General features: G+C 41.8%; 1 long non-coding RNA gene across 1 annotated transcript in view; it reads right to left on the bottom strand.

Annotated features, from left to right (window-relative positions):
• Nucleotides 1–4190: 4190 nt before the first annotated feature.
• LOC113748305 (uncharacterized) overlaps nucleotides 4191–23351 on the bottom strand; it is a 160487-nt gene continuing 141326 nt past the window's right edge. Inside the window, exon 6 of the long non-coding RNA XR_003464253.1 lies at nucleotides 4191–4245. This is a non-coding gene — a long non-coding RNA (uncharacterized LOC113748305). The remainder of the gene's footprint in view (nucleotides 4246–23351) is intronic.

The following is a 23351-nucleotide window of genomic DNA, read 5'->3' as shown; positions in this document are numbered from 1 at the left end:
TGTGTGTGTGTGTGTGTATGCAGGGGGTGTTCCACTACTTCAAGTGGGATTTACAAGCCAAAACCCCTCATTGTTGCCGCCACCGTTGGAGGGGGGGCGATCAGACGCACTGACCAATATGTGTTTTTACGTCGTGGTCAATGTCGTTTAGAATCGCCGTTCAGATAGGTGTGTGTTCAGGTGTGTCACCCTTTGATTTGATTGTTTATGCCACCAAAAAAATGAAGACACATTTCGGGTTTTTTAAAAAGGTCAAACGTCGTGACCCTGAAACGAGCTGCGTTCATGTATCATCACCTCTAATTAGTGCTAAGAAAAAAATCTAAATATAACAATATTTTTGACTGAATGTGACAATATTTTAACTGTTAATGCCCAAATAATTGATTATCAGTACGTGTCTCTGTCAAAAATAATTATTTTAGCTGTAGCTGATACTGAAAGAATTTTATATTATATAATATTATGTAATATTTAATATATAAATGGTCAAAAATATAGTTAGTTTAATATAGTTGTAGTAAGTTTGACAGGAGAAGAGATGAAGATAGTGATAATTTATTTTTATGCATTTATATTATCAGCAAATTGCAAAATATGACTTTTCCCAAGAGATGGACTTTTTGTGGACAACTTTAAATAAATATTTCCAAAATAAGGAATTAAAGAAGAGTATGAAATTAAAGTTGTCGTATTAAATTGGGCAGAAAAAAAGAGAAAGGAAGTTATTATGTGGCATGAAAACAAACCTGATTTTAAACTGTGAAACATTTTAATTATTTCTCAGGACTTCAATTCTGATATTTGAGTCGATTTTTTATTGGATATGAAATAATCTGTGTGCTCCTTTTGTTTAAATATTACACATACAATATGCATGCAGAACTGTGCATTCGTGGCTGCTCAGTTTGTGTTGTAGTGCACATTCATTTAATTTTTAAACAGAAAAATACTTTATCAGAAAACACACATATTTGACACTAAAAAGCGCAACATCTATATGAGATTTCAACCGAAAATGAGTCCTCGAGGTGGCAGAAATGACGCAAACATTAGCCCATTTTTTGTGTCAGTGTTAAAATATTGTTAAATTTGATCATCGTGGTAAAATATTCACAGTTTAGCCCAGAATATCCTCCTCATTAGGGGAGAAAAGCCTTTGATATTTCATTTAGACCATCACAGGACACTAAACCTCTCCACTGAAACCAGACTGGTGAAATTATTTAAGAGCTGGAAGCACTTTAAAGCTACAGAATAACAGTGGAACTCTTTATTCATTCATTCCTGCTTTAAAAGAACTATAAGTTTACTAAAAAACAGTAGAAATCTAATCAGAAAAGCTGCATTTTGATGTTTTTATCTCGCCACGATGCCAGAGAAGCCTCCTTTGTGTGTGATATTTAATAAAAAAAAATCAACACTGGTCAGTTTTTCAGCGTAAAAAAGAACAGAGGGTGAGCAGCGTTTGGAGGCTGTTTTGCAGGCACAGTGAGAGACGGATTTTAAACTGTAGGGTGCAGCAGTCGTCTTTCAAACAGGACGAGCTGGAAGCAGCCACGGAGCCGAGCAGAGCCGAGAGCTGGAGGTGGAGGAGGCAGAGCGGATCGAGGCCTGAACACAAGAACCACTGACGCTCCGAAATGAAGAAGAGGAGGAGGGAAGAGGAGGAGGAGGTGGGAGGGAGGGAAGGGGGTGATGTGTAATTACAGACTACATACCAACACCCCGTCGTAATTTACATTACTTGATGTCGTGGAAAAATATTCGATGAAGATTGTTTTCATCCGCAGTCAGTAACACGACAGAGGGAATCCAGGCGAGTGATGCAGGATGGGAATTTGTTCACACACATACACACACACACACACACACACAGTATACACACATATCTAACAGGCCACTTGACCACTTAAGTTGCAGTGATTATGCCATTAACTGACATGAACCTTCAGCCAATTCACAGCGTCATAAAACAAGCAGCCAATCGCGGGGTGAGGTGGACATGGTCACAAAAAAAAGGGGCTTTAATTCACTGCACTTACGGTTGCTTTAGAAATGTGCTTTATGTTTGTTGTTGTATTATATGTATGCGCAGATAATTCAGTCGATAAAGATCTCCCCTAAAACCAATAAAGTCAAATATTTTTGAGATCCATGTGGCTTCAATTTTGTCGATGGTGTGCTCAGTAATTTCCCAGATATGTCATTATATAAAAGGGTGGAAAAGTTTTGACCACACTATCACTGAAGCTCTCACAAAGTCCAGATCACTGAGACTGTTCAGGGTTAAAGGTTTGGCTGCAGCTACATTTGTACTGCTGAGGTGTTTAGTTTATGAAATGTCAGAAGACGTCTCGTTTTGTGGCCTCAAAAACATCCAATTTACAATGAGAAAATCAGATTTCCTGCAAAAACAATCGCCTGGAATAATTATTTTACACTTTTCTGGTGTTTTATTTTGAAGTTATGATATCCATAACTTGATATATTTGTGGTTTTAATATAGTGTTACATCTCCTCTCTCATGCTTCTCTCTGGAGCTCTGACAAGAACGAGACTGTTCTGTCTCTCCTCTGATTGGCTGACTGTTTTCTGAGTGACGCACGTCCGGGCCAATCATAGGTAACGGATTGTAGCCTATCCGGGCGGTGGGTGCGGGTCGGCTGTCCTGGGGGCGTGGCAGGTTTTGACTACATAGTTGTGACATCACAACCTTACAGAGGTCCTGATGGCTTGTTTAAAAACACATTTCTGAACACTGGATGTGTGAATTTCTCCCTGGATGAAGTGTTTGACACTCTGCACCTCATCCTCCAATATAATAATTTAAAACATATCTTCTTTTCTACAATATGGGACCTTTAAAATGTTTATTTACATAAAACAGTATTGAACATGTTCGGTTTTAGAAAGTGTGTGGAAGAAATTAAATGTCCAGCTTTCCACAATTTAGATTATATAATTTTTGGTTTTTAGTTACAGTAAAATAAAATAACTTAAGTTTAACTGCACATTGTTTTCAGAGGATTAAAGGCCGTCTTACAACTTTAGTCAGGTAGATGTTTTTTAAGGTGTTGCTTTGTCAGATAAACCAGAATCTGTCCATATTAGCAATGGTGCAAAGTTCAACTGGGCCTCAAGGATTTTGAGAAGTTTTTGGGACTTAAGCTTGTCGAGCCTCGCCGAGCGGAAATATGAACGAGTTTAATAAAAAGTTAAAGTGTCACAAACGACATCCACAGCCCCAAACACACAAACAGAATCGAACTTATAAATCTGCAAAACACGAGCGTCTTCAATCACGAAGAAACTCGATGTGACACTGATGTTAAATCAAACATTAGCCTTGTTTCCTTCCACTGACAGCTCAATACGGAAGCCCAGAAACGACACGAGCCAACTCGAATCATTTTATTGAAGTGAAATTTATTTTACAAATGCGCGCGTGCGCCCGTGTGTATGTGCGCATGATGTACAAGAAAATAAACATTCGACACTCCAGTTTTCATTTTTGATTAACATGTTTGAAAAAACATTGTTGCTGCCAAGTTTCAAATAAAACTCTGCTGAAGTTTTAATATGCAGCTTGCTCAGTCGTCACTCAGTCTGCAGCTTCACATTATAACATGTATAACCTAAATTAAACTGAGCATTTGAGTTGAATTAGTTTAGCATAAATTAAATGGAAATGTGCTGCTAATGGCAATTTGTCAAAATTGTGTCACTGTTTTTTTATTTTTTATTTTTCCATATATTTTTAGACAAAGGTTCACGAATCACAATCCAATATATAAAATATATATTTTCCCTTTTATTGACATTGAAGAGGTTGTGATTGCGCGGTCACCCTGGTGCCCCCATACACATATCCTAATATTATGCTTTATATAAACACGGTTGAGCTTGTCCGTCAAGCTTCTAATAAAATAAAGTGATGACAAAAATGGAAGAAAAATGCAAAATAAGCTGATGTTTTTTTGAGTTATTGATTTTTTAAAACCTTTTTTTTTTTTACCTGTTTCGGGGAATAAAAAAATAACCACCAATGAATTCATGGTTTGAAAATCATGACGACCCCTTATCGTACATCATGCACACATATGGGAAATGAAATTTCAATTTGATTGAATGCTTTCAATTTAAAGTCACCCCTGGACTTCCGTACCCAAAGGCCACACTTTTTTTCCCCTGCCTGATCTTACCTTTTCATCTCCTCACTGCTGAGCTGAGCTGAGGCACCACCTGAAAAAGACAAAAGGTGGAGTCTCTTTAAGTACACAATCTGCAAACGACGCTGACACGGACGTCCACAGCGGCTGTCACATGAAGAAGACACATTAGTAAATAACAGCGGGTTGATAACGGTGAAAACGCACCATCAAATGTACTTCATAATGCTTTACGGCTGCCATTCGCTGACATTTATATATCACTTTTTAGTGGTGGGCCAATGAAATGCCGGCTTTGAAATAAAGTCAGCCATGATTCATGTCTCTGCTGTGTCAGTCTTACATTAATATTATGACCATATCCATCATGTCGGCCATCTATAATGAACAGATGCTGTAAAACACAATTTGGCATGACAAGAGGGAGCGGTGGAGGGAGAGTGTTTCATCGATGGCAGTGTGGCAGTGTGTTCACTTATATTCTTTCAGTTTCTCGCACACCTGAATCCAAAGTGACGTGTCTGTTCAGTGTTTTCCGTACCAAGACTTTGAGTAGATAATCTTTCTTATCGGTTAGAAATAAAACATATGAGGCGTAGGGTAAATTAGTGTTTTTTATCACATATGTCTTGTGCCCTATGTCACCTTTACACCAATATCTGGCCCAACAATGACAAACAAGCAGGTGGACTAGTGAGATCTTGTGAGGATCCATCTTACCAAGCTATGTGAGACCAATTGGTGTCATGTGGTTTAAAGGTCCGGTGTGTAAGATTTAGGAGGGTCTATTGGCAGGAATATTAATTTGTCTGTTTTCATTAGTGTATAATCACCTGAAAATAAGAATCATTGTGTTTTTGTTGTCTTAAAATGAGCTCTTTCGAATAAGAGTTTGCCTACGTCATGTGTTTCATTGATCTCATTGCTCATGTACATCTCCTGGCCTGTATTTTTTTTCCATACGGTTTCCAACAATGACTTCCCAAATCACTCCAAAACCATCACGTTAGGTTACAAAACCACAGGTCTGAGTTAACTTTAACAAGACTTTGCATTTGATTTGTGGGATTTTGTGGATTTTCATGTGGAAAACATGCACGTTTAGTAGAGCATGTGGAAACGTATTAGTCAAATACGTTGACATTCTGACCCCTCACCTACTAAATATAGCTGTGAATCAAGATATGGAACACTGAGGCTGCTGTACGAGAGACTTATTTGCTGTCAAAATTTCATTAAAGGCATAAATAGACGATCTGAAGAAACAAAAACACTCTTTACTTTTGCCCAGGGTATAATTTTGATGTCTTGTGTTGCCCGTTGGCCCACGATTCACATATCTGACACAGACAACAGCCTTGTTTTCACCATGAAATCTTCCCATAAAGAAACCTGAGAACAGACGGTTCGCATCACACCGACACCAAAAATACTCTCCAGCTACTGCACTATATTTGACCGGCAGTGTACTATTTTGTGGCCAGGCCACATGCTGTGGTTGTAGGTGTCTTCTGTCATCTTTCATTGTGGGCAGTGACTGGATATTTTTTCATGTCTTCGTAGTCTTCAATGTGCTGCGGCTCAAACAGATTCTTATAGCAGTTTGCCAGATTTCACGGCACGTCTCAGCTGTGATTTCTACACTGAAGTCGTTCTCCTGCATCTGTTTAGTAGCCCGTGTGATAACGCAGGTGGTGGCAATCAGCACCGACTCTAATATTTTGAAGAGGAATGGCTGTTTGTGTGTGTCTGCGCTTCAGAGAATGGCCAATAAAGCTCAACTGGGCTTCTAAAAATGAAGTGTGAGTAAAAGTAGAGTCTGTTTTTGGGGGAAGAAATGACTGCGTGAGACATTTATTCTTCTCCTTAATGATGAATGGCACAAGCTGCTTGTGCAATGCTCTCAGATTTACACCTAATAAGGACTCACTTAATTCATAAATATCCGTGAAAACATTCAGTTCAGGTGAGATAAAAAAAAAAAAGAAGAAGAAAAAGGGTCAAATTGAAGCTTTTGAAAGCAGGGGAAAGAAAAGTGCCTCCAGGTGACGCCGGAGAGGTGAATGAAAACCATCCAAATAATCACATTATGTGCCCCATTCCACCTTCTTCATGTCTATCTCTAACCTCTAAACCTCACATTGCTCATTCTCATATCAGGAAAACTGTTTGGCTCTTAAAACGCACTATTTCAAAAATGCTAATTTCCTAAATGTGTTTTGCCAACTGCACCGCTGATGGAGGTGCATATTTTCTCCCCCCTCCTTCCCTCGTACACTTTGATTTCCCCTTTCGGCCCGTTGAAAATTACACACAGCCTTGTTTTGTATGCAAAGATACTTCCCTTGCTCAGGGAAATTTTTATTTGTATGCCGTCTTTCCCGCTAATGCAACAAATGAGAAATGGCGATCCGGGCCTCGGGAAATGCTCAGGCCCGGCAACTGGCACTGTGATGTTTGAGCATAAGCCTCTCCTTTAAAAAAAGCGTGTTGATTCTCCATACCCCAATATTGACCGACCGTCTCTGTTTGATGTATGCATGCCCCCCCCCTTCACATACACACTCGTTCATAAACTCCCCCACTGCCATGCAAACCCAATGTTTGGGCTTAACTTGTTAGTTCTGCTTCTGGAATAGCTGCTGATGCCCCGAGATATTAGTGTATGATCGACTGTTGTGATGGACGGACCGACTGTCTGACTGCCTGAGAGTTTGCATACGCTCACTGATGGGTGACGGATGCACTGTGGCATCTCGCAGCACAGACTTTGCCGTGTTCATGTGTGTTTACATTGGAAAGGACGAGGCAGTAGCATGTCTGTGATTTAACAGACACCTACATGCATGGATTGTTAACTTTTTTGCCCCCCGTAAACTGAAGAAGACAATTATTTTTACAACGTAAAAGACAGACTGAGTTTGTAATTTATCATTTTAAATCATAACAGACACACACACACACTGCGCTAAGCTTGGTTAATTTCACATTTGGATATGATAATTAAACCTGTGTTCGGCTTGTTAACATCCGTGAACGTTTTGACACCACCATAAGCCAATCAGAGCGTCGTTTGTGTTGATTTTAATGGATTTAAGATCGGTTCATCCAAATAATATTATTCTGAGATATGTCAATTTCTGCCCCCAAACTAACACAACTAAGATGCTCACAGCATTGAAAATAAGAAACTGGTGTTCGTTGGATCTCGTATCGGCTAGAGAAGTCTTCTTACAGTGATACCTCAAAAACTGGAAGGTCTGGTCTATCTAAGTGTTACTGAAGTGGAAATTTGTGGCTCAGAGTCCGAGGAAAAAATCAGAAAATGGATATGTATTGTCAAATTCAGACATTTGGCATGACACTACAAGTGAATAGGGTACAACATTTTAGCTGGTAGATATCCCCATGAAAGCCTAGAGTTATTATATACACTGTAACAGCTCTTCTCTGTATGCATTACACAGCAGGTGTGTGGAAACTAAGCGCATAATTTGCCGATATTCTCGAGCTCAGATGGAGACAAATGTGGCACCTTTAAGCCAAACACAGCACACGAAGCCACGTACAGTATGTACAGTACGAGTGACACCGCAGACTAGAAGAAAATCTCGCTACACTGAGGCCTTTCTGTGCTTTCCCGGTGGGACTCAGTGCTGTTATTAAAGCAGAAATATCAACACAGGAGATAGGTATCTTCTTCAGATCGAAGATAATCCCCGCTGAGGCTCAGTGCCAAGATACCGAGAGCTGCTGCTATGAAGTTATCTCACCAGGAAAATATCCTTGTTTACTAAAGTGGCTGAACAGAGTAAACCTAATTACTCTGAACTAGGTCAGAAATCTGCTACTGAGTAAAGAGTAATCAAACTGAATATTTAATGGTGTATACTACTGCGCTTTCCTCCCAAAATCCACACTTTGCGATATCTCTCTTATTGGTTTTACCTTACTCAAACTCTTTACAGACTTCCTGCCCGTCTGTAATTTGTTAATGAAATCACCTGATGAGAACGCTGCAGTCTGGTTGTGATAAAGAAGAAAAGAGGGGAGGGGTTGCTATTAATAGATCAGTTGACTTGTGGCCTGCAGATGACAGGAAGAGGGGCCTGTCATGAGGAATGCCTTTGTTATTTTCCATCCAGGGAGGAAATGAATTTCTTGTGATTTTTTAGAAACGCTGCCCGTGGGAGCAGGCTTCTTCGACGCTCGAGGAGGGAGACAGAAATAGACAGGAGAGTCGGTTGATGTGATGATGAGCACTCTTCGGGTTTTGATGCGTCCTTCCGCTTGCAGAGAGGAGCGATCTCAAAGAGGTTGGACGAGGACGGGCTCGCGTTTAAAAGGTTTGGAGATGGAGCGAGCTTCAGTGTGCGAGGCCCCCCCCGTCTTCGTTAGGTCCAAGAACGTATTGTGTCGCCATTTGATGTTCATGTTGGAGAGTGATGAAGAACTCCCATTAGCTTGCTTTGAAACGCATGTGACAACTTTTCCACATTGGAACTAATCTTTCATGTACACAGCCAAACCTTGAGCTAATGTATACTGGCGGAAAACAGGTTTTACAAGTTGTATCCGCAAAGCTAAGGGTTTATCTAAGCCGTAATGAGCTGCTCTACCACAAAACAGCAGCGATTATTGATACATTTACCCTGAAATATGAAGTTTTTGATGGACAGTGACAAAACTTGTAGCCTTTCAGATATTCGGAGCACAGTTCATTTGTCCTTTCTAGTAAACTATTGTTCCTTGACACTCTGCTTTAATTGGTGTTGAGATCTCTCCATTGTAAACGAAGCAGGGTGGGGCTGTTCACACCGAAATTACAAAGTCGATTACCATGATAATAAAATGTGTCCACTCGGTAAAGAGACCATGTGGTCTATGAAAGGACGGCCAGTTCCGCCAGCTCTTATTGGTGTAGTCTGGTTTGGCTGCAGCTCCCCTTGTTCTTGGAACCGGTATCAAATGGCACATGAACACTATAATCGGAGCAATTTTCCAAACATCTTCAACTTCCACTGCACAGAAACGGATCCAGGAGTGCGGCAACAAAACCGGGCCTTATGTCAACTTCTGATTCCAAAACGTTAATGATCTAGATCAAAAGGAGCTTCACAGACGACTCGCTTTTGTGTTTTCCGAGTCCTTTTCAAACGCTGCCTTTGAAGGTTGAATACATGCCCAGAAAATGGTTTGATTAAACAGGTATGTGGGATGGTTAAACATATTGAAGACACTAATTACTACTGAACGCTCTGTGGTGTGGGGCGCTGGATGAGGATGTGGAGGAAAGGCCGCTGGGCTCAGGCAGCAGTCGTTTTTTTTTTTAATTTCGAACTGATCCAACAAACACAATCTAGATTATTTCATATTAAATTAATGTAATTTGCCTTATTTTCATCATGGACGGGGAGATTTTGCTGCCCTGCAGCCTATGTCAGCTTCTGTGTCCAACTTTCACACTGAGTATGAGGGTTAAGAGATAATAAACACTTTTGAAAAAGGACTTTTACTTTGAAATGACACGTTTTTATGCTTTTCCACAGAGCAACTTTTGGACTGATGCACCTGCAGCTGGAGCACAGAGGGTTTACCCTCTTTGAAGCGCCTTCAGTTGTCTCATGTTTCTCCTAATTGGCTATGGACTAGATTTTACTTAGCAGTTTGATTTGGTGAAATCTCTATAAAGGGTGTCCTCTCTCGAGTTGCCATATTCCAGATGAGCCCTGCAGTGATCTAGGTCTCCTTTAATTCTAGTTTTGCTACCCAAAACCTTGTTGGGTTCGGTCCATTTTCTTACAGGAAGCTTTGAGTTTGGGCGTGTTCTGTTCTTTTGAAATACAATACATTAAGAATTTTGCCTTTTCTCTCTTCAACTGTGCCAAACATCTGCATAAAAGGTGTCTTTCGTGTTGCAAGCGGATACGCAATTATGTTGCATTAGCCTTAAACGAAGTTAAGTAAAGAAAGAAATAGTAAAAATATAATTTTGGGTTACAGGTTGGAGTCAAGACCTCAAATTAGGTAGTACCACTCAGCTCTGTTGGGTCTTAAAGACTCTGTGTTTGCCAGGGGTTTGGGTTTTGCATCTCAGGCACTCCTAAACATCTGCTTGGTGGGCCTCCAAATACACTACGCCCTCCTCTGTGTGTCTTTGGGGAAAAAACAATCATTTACTTTGTGTTTTGATTCATAGGTGATGATGTGCAATTTAAATATTCTAATAAAAATACAAAAGAACTGAACATTAATCATATAAGACAGCAAAAGATATGCTCCTGAGACGTGTATTGATTTTGGGGAAAATAAAGCTGCTCTGGTTTGTGGTTAAAGATGTTAGTACAACCTTATTTCAGCCTCAGTTCTCTATCAAGTAAACTCAATGTGATTTTAAGTAGTAGTTATTCATAAAACAGAAACTAATGCAGCATTTTCTATTATTTTGTGACATTTATGGAAGTCACAAAGGACAAAATTCTTCTTATGAATGAATAAATGTATGTAAGATAAAAAAGATATGCAAACGCAGAAAGTCAGTCACATATTTGATCTTCTTAATGAACTTCATTGATTTCTAAACCAACATCAATGTGACCTTTGACCTTTGATGCAGTGTCTGTACATTAACGATGATTAGTGACTTGAGTGTTTACAGTCTCATGTTGATCTCCTGTAAAAGCCCTACATGAATAATTACATTAAAAGACTACACATGGATGCACAGTTGTGTAATTATTCATAGTTTCAAGCCATTTTGATTTAAATAAATCATAGGTGAGTCCCTCCTCTGACTGCCCTTGGCATTTGACTTTGGTTTGGGTCTCTCTTTGCACGATTTCTCTGCTGTGATGTGGACCGAGAACACTTTTGACACATCTCTCGAAACACACTTCTAATTTGTCCCCCAGGCGCTGGTTATGACGCGAGCTGACACTGAGGTCTGACAACATGACTTCTTTCCTCCTCTGGCCAAAGCTGCCGCAAAGATGCAGCCTCGCCCGCCTCCAGACCGGAGAACCGGGTGTCTTACAATTGAGTTGTTCCCCTCCCCTTTTGGGACATCGGTTCAAATTAACGCCACCGCCGTCTGACTCTTAAGGCATCGCCGCTGACAGCTGCAGCGCTCACACACACCAGGTGCTTCTGTCTCCGCCGAGGTGCCTATGACACCTACCTGTTTTTTAGCCCCCGACCTGTCAAGGGAGCCAGATTTAATTAATGTAATGATCAAAGCAGGAAAAGCAAGTTTAGCCCTGAGGTAGCAATCCCAGTGAGCCGCGCGCTCGCTTGCTAATTATTTAGCATTAAGGTAGACGGCGCTTATGCATACATGACTACTTCAAAGATTTGATTGGGGTTTGGTTCGTTACAACAGCAAAGCGCCTGGAGGAGCCGGTGGTGACATCAAAACATCAGTGTGGATAAATCTGCTGGTGTAGAGCGTCTAGCTCTCAGCCACCAGGTAACCTTTCTTTATCCTCTCTGACAGCGCCTGTTCACAACAAACATCAGCTGTGTGAATTTAAATGAAGGGACATGGGGGCAAGTTCAGGATGCGATGATGAGGGAGATGAAAGTTTTATTTTAGGGCACTGAGAGCAGAAGCTGAGCGCCCGACCGCTTTTTAAGGTGACCCCGAGGGACAGCGCGTCGCAGCCACGGCTCATCAGCCGCAACCTCAAATGAACTTGGATGGATCATAATAAAAATACATCAATTTATAGGTAGAACTCATGTGGTTACGGCAACAAATTCACAATTCTTTCATAGTTTGTGGTGAAATCACATCCTGTTTGACCTCCAGAGCTTTTGAGATGTAGAAGCTCACATTGTTTGGTCAAGCATTGTTCAAATATCCAAAGACTTAGCCACAAATACCTCAAAATAACAAATATTTTAGACAAAATTTTGTGTAAATGTGTCTAAAATGATGCTTTAGGACACAGGAATTAGATTAAAGGTAGGACTTGAGGAGTTTAACTTCTCATTGATTCTATTTGTTGATTTCCAACAGTCAAAAGGTAATAAATCGACATTTCTTTTCTGCACCATTTCGTAAACCCGATGAAGAGTTTCCATCAAATTCACACAGCTCTGAGGCATTTTTGGTGCAGCTACTGGCCTCCAGCTTTTCTTTGCTGCTTTCATTTGAAATTTTGGTTCTGAGGTGACGAAACATCTATTTAGTTTTTCTTGTGGGACTCTAGCAGATGAAAGAAGTGACTCAGATTCAGATGAAGTCAGTTCTTCTTCTATTTCGCTTCTGGTTTCATTCACTTCTCGGAGATTTGTGGTTTGATTAGATAGAAACTCTGCTGTAAACCGAGCAGGATGGACATTAGTGGAGTCCAATGAACACCCTGTGTGCCAGCAACCACCGTTTCTGATAGTGCCAGGAAAAACTGTTTCTCTCCAAGGCTATTTCAATGACAAATTCAACAATTCTCCCTGCAGTTTTGGACAATACCATCCTCGATTTGCATAGAGCAAATTCATTTTAGTCCATGTGCCAGAGATCTGATGGTGTTGCAATCCCAGTGGTCGCCGGTAGAGTTTAATGTCTTAAATTAGCTCCAAGACTTAAAGTCTTTAATGTTGTGTAGTTTTACTGTGGATGTATTGAACCGTTTCTTGAAATCTTCTTTGAGAAGTCTTTCTATATTTATGTAGACTGTCCCATACCCCTCATTATTATTATTTCTGTGTATTGGGTGGTCAGGTGTCTGTTTCTGCCTCAGGAGTGCAGTCTGATCAGGGATTATTATAAAAGCCTCTTTGCCTGCAAGACAACCTCTTCTGAGATTCATCTTTCATTTGACAAGTTCCTCGAATCTGACCATGTGCTTGCTTCTGAATCGATGTTACAGAAAATAATGAAATTAATCTGGAAATTAGGATTTTCTGCTAAGGTACTGTAGCAAATGTAAGAGATTTCAAGGATTTTGAATCAATGACCATTGCCTAGTTGAAACATTCTTGCTTGACTGAAGCACCATTCAGTATGAGAAGGCATGTAATTATGAGTTAAATGAATTCGGAGTTGTGCAGAGTTTGTTGTCTCGTTGGATGAGTAAAAGCAGACCTCCAGCCGCCAGCGAAGCCGGGTCTTTCCCTCCGGTGAACGACATGAATAGACAAGAAAAGAACAGCCCTCAGACTGACACAGGGCTCTCACATGAATCATGTGAACGAAGACAGGGGGAATTTCTGATAGCCCCCATCTTGGTGCACAGACATAGAGACAAAAGACCTCACTGTCTGCTGCCCGTGGAGCTGCGACTTACCTCCAGGCATTGCCAAATAAAAAAAATTTAAAAACAGAGAAAGAAGCGACCTCCTGGATTTGGGACCTGAGCAGTTGCCCATTGTTCCACTTAAAATGAAAATCCCCACTCCTCCGTTGGGGCCCCCAGTAACCTGTTCGCAAGCAGCTGGTGACCACCTGTGGAGCAAGTCAAATTAGGGAAGGATTCCTACTGTTTCTGTTTATTGTCTGCAGGTTTTTGTGTGTGGTATTGTGCTTTGGTCCTGCACAGTGGTAGTGGAGGTGGGTTGACCGTCGGGACAGCCAATGGCTCCCTGGAGGCTTTTGTTTTGTTGCTCAAATCATCAGGTTTCTCTCTCTGTTTGTGTAGCAATAACTCTGGATTGCTGGTTGTTACCCATGGAGGGAAATGAGGTTTCGGTGCAGCGTTGGAGAATTTGGAAGACTTTCACAAGGTGATTATGATGTTTGATGAAGTGAGCCATCAGCTCTGATTTCTAGTTTTAGTCTTTTATTGTCAAGAAGCATTAAACAAAAGCAACATCTAGCGAATCCTTGGGAACGCAGAAAAAGGCCTAAAGGTGGATATGTACGACTTTTTGACCGACCCCACCTTTAAATAGAAACCGAATCCCTTGCGTGACTATCTTAAAATCTTCAAAAACAAAAAAGAAAAAAAGAAAGATGTAGATGAGACATGACCTCTGTCCATTTTCCCTCATATTATCCAATTTGGCCTTTATGAGATTCCATAGCCTGGGAGCGTAGAATTCCTTTTTCATCCGAACAAGAGGTGCTCTTGTTTGCTGCTGTGACCATTCGGCACAGAGATAGAAAACAGATATTAATCATCATTTGGACACACCGAGGGAAAAAAAAGAAAATCACTTATGGGTCACAACAAAATGAGTCAGTACTGCAGAACTGCGAAACACGGTGGCTCTTTGTGTCCACTTCCCGTTCCCAGGAATGCTGCTCGTCTTATGACTCGAGGTGGGGTTGGGGAGGTGAATGACATCACCGGTTGTGCTCACATTTGAATTCTGACACAGTGGCACCTTGTGTTCCTATTCAAACCCCCCCCCACCTCCCCGCCATCTCCTCTCTGAAGCCTGGATTGTGCTTGGCTCTGCCTTTTCTTTCCCCGCTCAAAGAATACCTCCTTTTCTCTTCCTCCTCTTAAGCAGCTGCCTGCGTATGAAGTGGAGAAAATGACACTCCATCTTGTGATGAATGGTCCTTGACCCCTGGAACCTGTTCCTGTGGGGCTCACACGGCTCCGCATTTACATAAGCCAGGAGATCTCACGCACTCCCCTTGTTTACATCCGGGAAAAACAACCCAAGCTTGCCATCTCTAAAGGTGCTGCAAATGAAGATTAAATATTTGTTGATCAACCTCAGCTGTAAATTGAACAACCTTTATTGCCTGCTTTTTCAGCTCTCGGCTCTCGCTTTCTGGTTTGACACACATCCGCACTGGTGGGGTTGCCTCACTGAGAGCCCTTTTGTTACATGATTAATTACTCCGAGCAACAGTTATGGCGGGATTAACAATTAGCTAGACCTGTCAAACAGTCAGTCTAAGATGGCAGACTAATTGAGCGGCTGGTTGGCCATTGTGTCCCAGTATAAGGCCAAGGAAGTGGGGATGGTTCACAAGCCTTTCATCTCTTTTACAGGCCTAATACCGCGGCAGAAAAGGGCCCGCTATCAGGCACAGTGAGCTCGGGTAATTTTTCATGAATATTCATATGCCTCCTCTATCCGCAGTGAACTTTGCAAAGTTACCTTCATGGTGCATGTTCTGGAAGTCTGCTGTTCTTGTTCTCCTCGAGAGGATGTTCACTCACTGCAAAAAAACTTGTGCACACTGCAAAAAATGTCCATCCTGCCAAGTTATTTAGTCTATTTTTCGTATTTTAAGACGGTAAATCTCACTTTGTCTCCTTTTCTTGAAACATAAGCTGTAATTTCGCTTCACCACCATAAAGCACAGTGCACGAAATACAATTTTTACAAAAGTGAGGGTTTATTGAACTTAAAAAATTCAACTTGTGTCTGTATCATATGAAACGGCTTTTATGGCTTTTATATCTCTTTATTGATATTGCATTTATTATTTAATGATCTATTTTTTCAATATATATTGTTTACATGCATTTAAATTACATTATATAATACACATATACAGTGAAACACATACGCGCATCATAAATATTGACGTATTGTATTTTTAGATATTTATTTATTGTTACTTTATTGCAGTGTTTGTCAATTCAGCACATTACTAGATGATTATATATATATCACTATCACACTTTAAAATGGGGAAAGTGTTTAAAATCTGGTTTATGGACAATATTACACTACAAACTGTTTACTAATTACATTTTGTTAGTTAAATTAGTTTTTCTATGAGTTTCTACTATTGCTTGCTCTATACATGTGTCAAATTCTACTTCACCGGCCTCCAGTTTTTAATTGGTGCTGCTTAAATTCAGCGAATGTTCATCTTAAGATAGTAAAAATACAAATTTTAACCCTTGCAACAAAGAGTCAGCCATCTTGAAAGTGGTAAATATGACGATCCACTAGAGGGCGGATAACACGTGTTAGATTGTTTACACTTAGTGTTTCGGGTAAGTATTGATCTTATTGATGATTTAGAGGTCTCGTAAAGTTGTGGATCAAATATGATACAGATGCAGTTATGATTTCCACCCAGAAAATGCATCAAACACGGCGAAGAAGTCAAAATATCTCTTGATTTCTACTCAAGAAACATCTTGTTTCAAGGTATGATAAGCGACGCAAGTGCGTATTTTTGTGCAGTGCAGCAGAATCTTCAGACACGTAAAGACGAGGAGCCGACTGAACTAATCACTGCTCTGGTTAATCATCATCATCACGACAACAAGACCAAAAAAAAAAGATCAAACCCATCCAACTGCAGCCCAACAAAGAAAAAAAGTTTCTTGTGAGCCAAGTTTTGGATGAGAGGGGGTGAAAAAAAAGAGAAACCTGCAAGGCCACACAACTGAAGTAGCTTCCTCAAAGAGTTTTTATCCCCGGTGTCCATGGGAAGAACCCCAGCAGAACAGCTGCAACGGCAAGCCATGGCTCCTCATGAAAGGTTTTGCCTGGAGGCGGGGAGGCGAACGACTTGATCGTGAAGAAAGTCAATTGTTTTCCCGCTGAAAGGCAAAAAGCCCAGGAGGAGCTGCACCATGGTGTGTGGGACATATCAAAATATTTGACAGACTTCAGCATTATGAAAAAACCTCCGTCCCCCCTTTTTTTTTTCCTCCCACCACCGACCTGTCACACTCCCATCAGGCCCCCTGACTGGCCCGTGTCATTGTTTGGGCCCTGAGAGTTCAAAGCGGGCCCTTTAGGAGCCGCTCAGTGTGCGCTGACACCATGTAATGAAATTAGCAGTTGTTGCTAAACAGGTTTCAATCAAAGAGTCCGAGCCAAGACCTAGTGCCCACTGTTCATGAATCACCTCTTTCACTGACTTATGGCAGACAGTCTGGGACATTGTTACTCCTTTCATTGACCCATCATTCAGCCAGGTAGTCCCACCGAGAATAAAAATCTGTTTTCAAAAGAGAGACCTGGCTGAGAAAGCCAACAACAAACAGCAGACGATAATGGACACTCTTAAAAGTCGTGCGTTATAAATAGCTTTGGTTTGATGTGATGAACTTTGAAGCTGATTGTCTGTGAGATTTCGGCCTTGCCGTATAATATAAGTGACTGGAAATGTGTTTGTGTTGATCAAAATGATGATGTGAAAAAGCAACACAAACAAAGTCTGAGCTACTTTTTTACCTAAACACAGAGAATATTTACTATTTATTGAACTGTTTTATGATTTATGACCCTTTAATTCTAACATTTGGCTGGAATTTGACTGAGTCCTACAAAATATGAGCTGCACAAGGACTTACAACCCCGTAGAGAAGAAGGCTAAATCATCTCACGTGATTATTATTTGATGAAATGAGTCAAGTTCCTGTTGTTCTATCTAGTTTATCAAGTTAATTTGACCACAAATTCAATCCACAACTCTTATTGTCTTATTAACGTGAAGTTTTAAGTTTTGTTTTTCATTGTAGTGCAGCAGCAAGTTTCAAGAAACACTCGCACTTTCAGAAACTAGATGAGAAGCTGGTTTGTGGATTTTTCTTATTCTTTTTTACTTTACAGCTGCGGGGAACAATTATTTTATTATTTGTAGATGAAATTATTTGCTTTATGTGTCAAATAGTAAAAAAAAAAAAATCCACCAAACCAAAGATATTTAATTTAGAACGATACCAAACAGCAAAAAAGACACAAACCCTCATATTATCATTATTATCAGAATGGATGATTATTTTCCGTCATCTCGTGGTTCTACATTTTGCGAACCCATTAAAAAAAAAGTGGAAATAATGTCTGAAAAATCCCCTCGCTTAGATTCCAAGAGTAGGAAAAATGCAACTTGTGACTCGTAAAGTTCTCTGAGGAACTCCACACGCTGCCGCCGCAGTAATTTAAGAGTATTTAAATACTTCTACCTGCTGCCGCAACCTGCAGGAAGGTGGAATTATCCTTTAATGCACAACACATGCTCGACTGCTGCTGCGTTAACAATGGCCTCCGCAGAACACTGCTGCTTATCACGCGTGTGTGTGTGTGTGTGTGTTTGTGCGGCCTGTGATGCATGTGTTTACATGTGTGTATCCATGCGTCTGCATGATGCATGTGTTTATTTGCTTGCATGTCTCTGCGTGTGTGTGTTTTGTGATTCGTGTGTGTGTGTCCTCGCCTCCAGGCTTGTCTCCTGAGCCCCCCTCCTTCCCTGCCGCCACCTCCTCCTCTCCGTCCTCCTCCCACACACACACACACACCTAAAACTGATGGCTTTGAATCACTGGCAACCCTGCTGCTAATTTATTTGCGCTGAGCATTATGGGAATTAATGTACCTGACATTCAATGACAACAGCCGGCGCTTTGTGGCCCTTTTTACATTTCAACACATTCCTGCCGTACACACGGCTGCCTATTGAAAAACGTCCATCTTCCCACCTAGCTGAAAAGAATAAACACACACACACGAACACACACACACACACACACACACGCACGGCAGGCTCTGAACCTCTAGGTGCAGGAGGCTGTTAGCGGTGGCTGATGATAGTAGCAAAACATTAACATAATAATTAGTGTCTTGTAATTGTTTCATTAAAACCAGTTGTTCCATTTCTCCTCTTGTTCTCCCAGAAGACGCGAGACGGAGTTTGGACGTCAGCCAAAGGGAGGGTCGGTCCACGTTTGTACCCGCGCAAGATGTTTGCCTGCTTTCTGTGGAGGCTTGTCAGAGGCGGCGGGCGCTCTCCGGTCATGTGCGGGGACGAAAACGAACACGAGGGGCGTCACAGAGAGAAATCTCAACGTGAAACTTGAAAATCTGCTTTAAAAAGTGCAGGTTTTTGTAGAATAAACTCCAATCAGGAGCTTCTTTTTCCACTTTTTTTTGCCGCTCTCACTCGACAAAAGATGCTCAATAATGAAGTAACTCCTGCATGTTATGTCAGCGCCTCTAAAAGGTCACGTAGCGTAAACGTATCGAAGGCTGGCAGTTCATTTAGGAGCTGCGAATACATACACAAGCGCTCATGCATATACAGCGGCAGCCCGGCTGTGCATTCATTCACACACACACTAACACACACACACAGATTCCAGCCCTCATTAGCATTTTAAAGAGGAGTTCCACTCGTTTACCGTTTAGTACCTGCCAGTCGGCATTTGTGAGCGTGATGGACTCTTCGTGGAGCTCGCGACTGAAGAAGTGAAACCTGTGATGTCATTAACATTTAAATTATAAAGCGCGTGTGTGAGAGAGAGAGAGAGCGATTCTGTGCGCAGACAGAAGCTGATTGAGTCGTACGAGACTGTGAGACGTAAATACATAAACCTGTGGCCTCGGTTATTTTCCGGCTCCTCTCAGGTTTTTTTTTTTACATTTTATTGACATTTTTTCATCTGAACTGTCCGAGAAATAACACGGGCTCATAAACTAAATTGAAGTTGTATTTTTAGCTCTTAATTAGGTGAAAACCTTAATTAGGAACTGAAATTGAAGGTCAGTTAGAAGGCAGGGTTTAACGTCACGTCACGTTTGAACCCCCACGAAACAGGATTTTTTTAAGAAAACAAACTTTATTAGGAAGACGAAACGTCCGTCAGAGATTACAGGTGAACATCCTGCTTCAACTTTAACTCGCTGCGGGTTTTCTCACGCAAGAGGCGTCGCAACATTTCATATTTCAAGTCGCAGAGTGATTTTTAAGACTTAATCTGATTTGAAAAATTAATAACGACGAGAGAAATCTGTTTTTTTTTGGTTTATTCTGATTTGTAGAGATAATTTCAAATCAGATGCGTCCCGGTCTGTCAAACCCAGAGCGACTGAAAGTGCATCAGATCAGATCAGAGCAGTGTGAAGGACAACTCAGTCCGTGGACAGACGCTGAAATAAACCTGCAGGCCCTTTGGGGGGTGGCGGAGTTTCCGTACATTGGCATCGTACTTTGGCATTGTCACCAGCGCACACAGTTACCTACGTCACAACAGCATCAATTGCAGAGAGGTTGCTGACGTCTAGACACAAATCCGACCTATTTACTTTTGAATAATCGCGTGGACACTTTGTCTTACAGATCTGATTTGCCTGCACTTGATAATCGATCGTCTTTTTAAGCCCCCGTTAAAAAACATCGTAGATTGTACAAACGTAACCACTTAGTGCGCAGACAGCTCTGACAGCTTTGCAACAAATCCTGAATCCTGTTTCCATTTTCCCGCAGTGTTTTTGTGTCCCTGAACATACGTGTGCTGCCAGACGACCTCACACACACACACATGAACACACACACATGAACACACACATTGCTGCTGTTGTTGGTCTGCAGCTGCGTGCTCTCCACTCCATCTCTCTCAGTGCAATACAGTGAGGAGGCATGGGAGGCAATAAGAGGCATACGTCTCATTGGCCAAGTCTGGTAGAGGAGGAGGAGGAGCGGGAGGTGGAGGAGGAGGGTGTGTGTTTTTAAATGTGTGTGTGACACACACACCACCAGATAGTTAGATACCACCGCCGGGGATTTGACATTTAGTGTTTTTTGACAAACTTCTGACGACCGTCTCCTGCAGATCATTATCAAAGCATTTCTGTCTCTATAATCAAGATGAATGCTTCCGAACACAACGATGATCATTTCGTGGAGGAGCAACTCTCGAGGATCCAACAAGGGAGGGGTGCTGGGAGGAGGGTGGCGGCGGCGGTGGGACGCATCACTTGGGCGTGCTTAACACATACATTTCCATTTTCCCAAAGACAGATTTGTTGGCAGCGCCGATATAAAGCGACACCCCGGCGCTGACAATGTTTCTGTCAACTTATTGAATCTTCTGCAGGGGGAAAAAAAAAGGGGGCAATCTTGGGAGGCAGACCGCAATCTAAAACATTGATAAATAAATATGGGAGATATGAATATGTTTGTTTGTTTGTTTGTTTGTTTGTGCTGGGGGTCGATTTAATCCCCGCGCTTGCCTTAGAAATCTCCCCAAAGACTGATTGGTGTCGCGCACTGCAATTAACTCCGCGAGCACCGTCTATAAATCAACTTCCTGAACTCGGCGTGGAGGAGATGATGTTTTTGAAATTAGCACCATCCGCCGCTTGTATTGTGGGGGAGGAGAGGATGGAGGGAAGGGAAGGGAAGGACGAGGGAGGTGGGGGGGCTGATTTTCAAAATAACGGCCCCTCTGATATGTGATATTCAGAAAACACGCAGAAACAAGTTTCAGAAAATCACGTTCATTCTTCAAGGCGCCGCGGGGGTAGGAACGCACAAACACACGCTCATTTTCTTGACGTTTTGAGTGGCGAGCGCGCCTTTTTTTATTTTTTATTTTATTTTAACTGATCGCCTGTTTGGTTGCAATTGAAGCATCGGCGCCTCCCTCATATTCGCCACCCGCGCCTGCGTGGCATTATGAGCCATGAGTTGCTGTCATCGCCTTCACAGAAAAGGAGCATTTAGGTCAATTATCATTCCATTCAGAATCATGCTCGACTACTTAGATTAAGAAAAACACTTATTTGCCCACACGGTCCGAGCAGAGTAATATTTCTCTGACTGAAGCCCGCGTATCAAGAGAATGCTTTATTGCTTTACTTATTCATGTTTCATTTGCAAATCCCGCGCGCGCTCGCGTCCTCAAATATATACAGTGCGCTCGCATGTTTGTGCGCGCGTTCCCTGATAACGCTAATCCTGTTTACTTCCCTTTGCCGCTCCCCTCACTGTTTCATATATACCTTATGCCTTTTTCTTGACTTCAAGGCGTATCCGTGGAGGAGAACGCGGCCCCCTTGCCCCGGCGTTCCTGCACACACACACACACACACACACACGCCAGAACAAAGGGAAGTCGCCCCAACCACCCACCCACCTCGTCATATTCGATTCCCTCTCTGAATATGTAAAACGCAGCAGCAGCAGCAGCCGTAGAGTCAACGCTGAGAAATTACCAGAACTATCTGGGCCATTGACAGGCCTCCCCTGTGGTCAAATGGGCCGCGGCTGTGTTTGGCGAACCCCCCCTCCCCGCCTTCCCTCTCCGCTCTGGTTTCCGTGGCTCTTCGTAGATAACCAGCAGGGAGGAGGAGACGCACTCGGGCGAGCTCTTGCAATCGGGTTTGTGGGACTCGGACGAGCGTTGCACAAGGCCATATTAAAGGGGTAATATAAAGAATTTCATCTGTTGGAGTCATTGATCCAAACTTCACCTGCTGAGATTTCTGTTGTTGGAAAACTCTCGCTCTTCTACTTTCAAGAGTTTCTCGTAATACACACTTCACCCTCGAAACTAAAGCTCTGTCTGTAAAGTTGTGATAAATTCATTCTTCATTCTCAGATTGTTTAATTAAAACCACAAGGTAAAATCCTTCAGTAATTAATCGGAAGAAACGTCAACCCTTGCGACTAGTTCATGAAGATTTAAACCAATTTTCAGATGCTAAAACAGTGAAATTATCTGGTAATCTTGGTCTTTCAAATCCTGTTAATCTGAATTATACTGCGACATATTGAGCTTTCCTGAACTAAAGGGTCAGTTCAGCTAAATTACTGTCATGGTGAGAAAAATACTGACATCTGTTGCCAGAGATCTGTTGATAATTCGACAGTTTGTTTCAGTAATCGCTGGAAATGTAATTAATTTGACGTCCGTTGTGGTTAGGCGGTGGCATAAGATATCTAGATCATTACACAGTAAATATGCAACTAAGCCAAACATATCTGCTTAACTGAATAAATCTGTCTTTCCGGGATGGACTGACGCTTTAATAAGTTAATAACGATCTCTCAAAATCGTTATAAATAACTTAAAAGTATCCGCACGGCTTGTTTCTTTGTGTTTTGGGTGGAGTAACCCTTTAGTGACCCCCCATTAGTCCTTTATGTTGAAGTATTTGATGTTCTAAATATGTACGTACGCTTGGAAGTTCTGCTTCGGTTTGCATTTCGTGAACAAACAGAAGAAGAGCTGACTACGAACAAAAGAGCACGACCAACACCGCAACCGCCACGACGAAGGTGCTCAACACGACTACATTTTAAACGCAGGTGTTGTGGTATGTTCGAAGGTTTATTAGAAATATTTCCGACCCTTTTAGGTGATGATATTTTGAACCATTTGTGATTCCCCTGACCCGTTGGCACCGCCGAGGCCCTTCTTGGCCCGCCACCGGCGTCAGGGGAGATCCTGATTCACAGAAGCCATGGCTGCTCCTCAAACCCGCCGGCAGATGCTCCCTCTCTCCTGCCTCGCCAGCCGGCAACGTGCC

Source organism: Larimichthys crocea, chromosome XIX (assembly GCF_000972845.2).
Source record: "Larimichthys crocea isolate SSNF chromosome XIX, L_crocea_2.0, whole genome shotgun sequence".
In the NCBI taxonomy this organism is placed as follows: domain Eukaryota; kingdom Metazoa; phylum Chordata; class Actinopteri; family Sciaenidae; genus Larimichthys; species Larimichthys crocea.
The sequence above is the reverse complement of the archived record's forward strand: the minus strand, read 5'-3'. Positions and strand labels throughout refer to the sequence as shown.